A 4,720-nucleotide genomic window follows, 5' to 3' on the forward strand; every position below is an offset into this window, starting at 1 on the left:
CCACACCACGCCTGTCAAACGAGCGCACTGCCGCGTTAGCACGAGGCCGAGCCAAGGGGGGGGGGGTCGGGACGCCCCCTCCCCCATCCCGTCGAGGCCGAGCCAGGAGGGAGCAATGTTGACGAAGATCTCCGTCTCTCATTGTACGACCGTCTCCCCTCAGATTCATTGTGAGGTTGCTCCTGTCTATATGGCTCATATCTTGTACTTTTGAACCTGCTAGAGTGGCCAAAATTTCTTTCTCTTTGGCCTGGTCTTCCCGTCGCAACCGCTTTTGCTGCACGGATGATTGATGTTGACGGAGCGACTGGTGAAAGCCTTGTTGCAACCCAACCATGACTTCCTATCCTTGGCTTTCTACATGCGCTAGGGAAGGAAAACATTTGTTGTTGGTGATATTGTTGGCCTTGTTGCAACTCAGCAGCGGCAAAGCTTGTATTCCCAGATATTGGTGTTTGCTCCATAGAAGAACCTGTCCGTGCTTCTGATGATTCCGGTGTATCTTGAAATCTGCCGTTATTGTTGAAGTATCCAGGTGGTATTTCTGGTGTTACCCAACCAGGTGGTGCCCCATATCTGCTTGGCTCATCAAACACTCGCTGCGTGTGCCGCCTTGCATGCTTCTGCAATGACGTTCAACATTTTTGGGATTAATCTTTTCTGCATTTTTCTCGTATACATGCTATGGGTAACATGTCATGCACTTAAGGCAATGTACAAGTTGAACTTGCATCGTTGGCCGTTATTTAAACTTTGTTCTCTATTTTGTACCTGGTTTTGTTTCCAGTCGAGCTGATGAATGTACATGTTCAACACTGATGTACTGATGTACTGTTTTTTAGCACTGCTTGTAAACTGAACATTGAACTTCAGAGATGTATGAATATGCATATATATAAAACTGATGCATGTCTTCTCTTTTGTTCATCTATAACTTATGCAACTACACTAGAAGTACTCCTAGTTTATGTATCATTGAACTTACTGTGTAACAAGTGTATATTTCAACAACATTCTTTCACTAGTTCAAACTGACGCAACTACACGACATGTACTATTAGAAATAACATCATACAACTTGCAGTGGTAGCTGAACCTTGTATAAAGCCTAGTAGCTCCTTAGGCTGATGCATAACTTTATGTTTTTTGGCTTGAACTGAAGCTAGCATATTAGATGTACTGACAGTAACCTCGACATCCAAATTGTGCATCAAGTGGCAGGGGTGTAATGAACTGATCAAGCATTTGCAATGTACTATCGGGTTCTTCTTCATAGCAAGACTGATGAACTGATGGACTGACACAAACATGGGAAGTAGACATTACCTCCAGTGGACTGACTTCTTCTTCTACCTCTCGTGGGCGGCGTACTGGCATGTTCTTGGGAGGCGGCGCCATTGATGCAGCTCCTGCTTGTGGTGGACGTTTGGCGAAGAGGTCCGGGGAGGCAGCACCTTGCGGGGATCACTGCCCCGGAGAAGGAGCCCCGACGACGAAGGGAGGCAGGAGGCGGGAATGACAGCCCCGTCGTTGGATCCGGCGACGAAGGGAGGCATGAGGCGGGGATCACGACCCTGTCGATGGATCCTGCGGCGGAGGGAGGCAGGAGGCGGGGATCACGACCCCGTCGATGGATCCGGCGATGGAAGGATGCAGGAGGCGGGGATCACGTCCCTGTCGATGGATCCGGCAACGGAGGGAAGCGGGAGGTGGGGATCACGACCCCGTCGATGGATCCGGCGACAGAAGGATGCAGGAGGCGGCGGCGGATCCGTCGCCAGCCAGTTACGGTGCCGTGGGCTCCCTCGCTCCGGCTGCCGTCGTTGCTCGCTCGCAAAACGTTTAGACTTGCCAGTGGGGTGGAATCGAAAACATTTAGACTTGCTCTTAATACAATAACTACTTAACTAGAACAACTGGTAGAATCCTAAACGTACAAGATTTGATACTTGGCAATTGTTCTGAGATGGTTTTACAAATTATTTACTTGCAACATGATAAGATATCTTTTGCTCGACTCAGTTGCCTTATTTTTCACCTAATAACATAAATTGGGACTTTATAGTAGTGTCTTGAATTCATGAACATTTTATGATTTCTTGAATATATTTTTTAAAATTCAAAATTATTTAGGAATGTGGATCTTTTTTGTAATCCTGAATTATTTTTAAAGAGAATAAAAATGAAAAGAAAACAAAAAATGAAATATATAAAAAACAGGTGGCATCCGCCCCATGCATGGGCCGGGCCAAAAGGGCACGAGCCTCCAGTTTTCTGGCGTGCACTGCGCCAAATAGGAGAGAGCAACTAGTTAACGAGCGCTCATTCGGGAGCCTCCCAACGATCAACGTCACTTGGCGCGCTCTCAGCCATTCGTCACGTGTCGCATTTTAGACGCTTCGTCCGGATTTTGTTTTTCTTATTTTTACGCATGTGTTTTGGCTTTTTAAACGGTTTTTTTTTCTGTTTTTCTTGACGTTCTGGTTTTCCACCAGTCTTCCTTAGTTTTTCGATCAATTTTTTTGCACGAAAAACGTGTTTTCTTTTTTTCTTTTTCTTTTCGAGAGAGTCACGGTTTTGCTTCCGCGAGAGGCAAGGTTTTGCTTTCGCGAGAGTCAGGGCCGTGCCTCTTGGAAACAAAAAAAAAATATGTTTTGTGTTTTTTTCCTTTTGCGAGAGTCACGGTTTTGCTTCCGCGAGAGGCACATGTGTGCTTTCGTGAGAGTCATGGCTGTGCCTCTCGGAAACAAAAAAATGCGTTTTCTGTTGTTTTCTTTCGCGAGTCATGGTTTTGCTTCCACGAGAGGCATGATTGTGCTTTAGCGAGTCACGTCTATGCCTCTCGGAAACGAAAAAAACGTGTTTTCTTTTTTTTTCTTCCGCGAGAGTCACGGTTTTGCTTCCGGGAGAGGCATGGTTGTACTTTCGTGAGAGTCACGGCCGTGCCTCTCGGAAATGAAAAAAACGCGTTTTCTGTTTTTTTGCGGGAGTCACGGTTTTGCTTCCGCGAGAGGCACGGTTGTGCTTTCACGAGAGTCATGGCTGTGCCTTCCTGGAAACGGGAAAAAACACGTTTTCTCTTCTTTTTTTCCTTCCGCGAGAGTAACGGTTTTGCTTCCATGAGAGGCACGGTTGTGATTTCGTGATAAGCACCGACGCGCCCCTTTCGGAAAGGGAAAAAACCCGTGCTCCCGGTTCAGTTTTTTTGCCGGTTTTTTATGTGAAAAAAAATTCATCAAAACCTATCAACATGGGATCTAGCTTTGAAGATCTCGACGCGAGAAATCCAATGGTGAAAGCGGTTCGAGATTTGGACGCACGGTTTGAGAGATAAAACATTTTGAATAAACAGAACTACGAAAAAAGGGAAAACTCCCAGTTTGCAACAAGCAACGCCCCACTTGTCGCAACCTAGGAAGTTGGAGTGATCTTTGCAACGAGTACTCCTTAACTAGGGATTTTGCAAATAGGAGCACCCATGCGGTAGCGGCGATTCCTATATTGCGCATAGGTCACTGGAAAACGACCGAGTGCGCACCTCTCTCGTGAGCCTAGCCCTAGTCCGACCCAGTGTGGTTTTTTACCGACCGTTTTTTCCTTTTTTCCCTTTTTTTACCTTTTTGTTTTCTACTTTCTTAATTATCACTTTCTTTTTCTTTCTCCATGTTCATTTTTTCTTTAAATTTTAATTATGTTAACATATTTCAAATTCGTGAACATGTTTTGACACCATGAGCATTCTTCGAATTCGTGATAAAATCGTGAACATTTTTAAAATTCATGTTTTTTACAAATTCACAGACAATTTTTTTTAAATCATGAACATTGTTTGTACAAAATTGTGAATATCTTTTTGAAACCCCATGAATTTTTTCAGAGTCGGCATTTTTGTTTGCTCAATGAACATTTTTTCTAAAATTTGGTAATGATTTTGAAATTTAGGAACATTTTTTGAATTGATTTTTTTGGAATTTTTGTTTTTTATTTGAAATTCTAGAACATTATGAATTTTGTGTTTTTTTTAAATTAATGAATATTTTTTGAATTCATCAATATTTTTTGAATTTATGAACACTTTTATGAAATTGTGAACATTATTTAAAAAGCGTCGCCACCGGTTTGCCTTGTCTCCTGTGGCCTTGGGGCCTTGGCGGTATGGTGGATCCCGACCCTTGCTAGTGTTTCGCCAGGTTTATCAACAACCTCGACCACAATTTCACTACGATGGACACCAACAACGTTCTAAAAGCACTCAAGATTTCAGGCTTTGCCTGCCGTAATCTTGTCGACATCTATGACCACTACACGGTCTGGGGCAGCACAAAGAACAATCAAGATTCCTTGGTTGATCTCGCGTGGGTCATCACTGAACCCTACTACATGAAGATGAAGGATGAGAGTAAGAAGGACAAGATTGCCTGGTAGAGTGCCTAGGAGTAGAGAATGGATGAAGAACACGTCAAACATGTGGCCGAGGATGCATACACAAACTACGAGATATACTGGTGGATCGTTGTCACAAGGAAGTGCCTTCGTCCTGTCCCAGACGAGGGATCGAGCCATGGAGTAGTGGCAGTAGCGTCACAACAAGAAAATGATTAGATGATCATTTCTCCTAGTTTATAATGCATGTAATTGTTTATTAAGGTGTGTGCGAATGTTTTTTATAGTCACTTATGTAATTGGGTATTTATTTTCGTTATATATGTTGTTCCTGTGT

This window comes from Triticum dicoccoides, chromosome 1B, assembly GCF_002162155.2.
Source record: "Triticum dicoccoides isolate Atlit2015 ecotype Zavitan chromosome 1B, WEW_v2.0, whole genome shotgun sequence".
Taxonomy (NCBI): Eukaryota; Viridiplantae; Streptophyta; class Magnoliopsida; order Poales; family Poaceae; genus Triticum; species Triticum dicoccoides.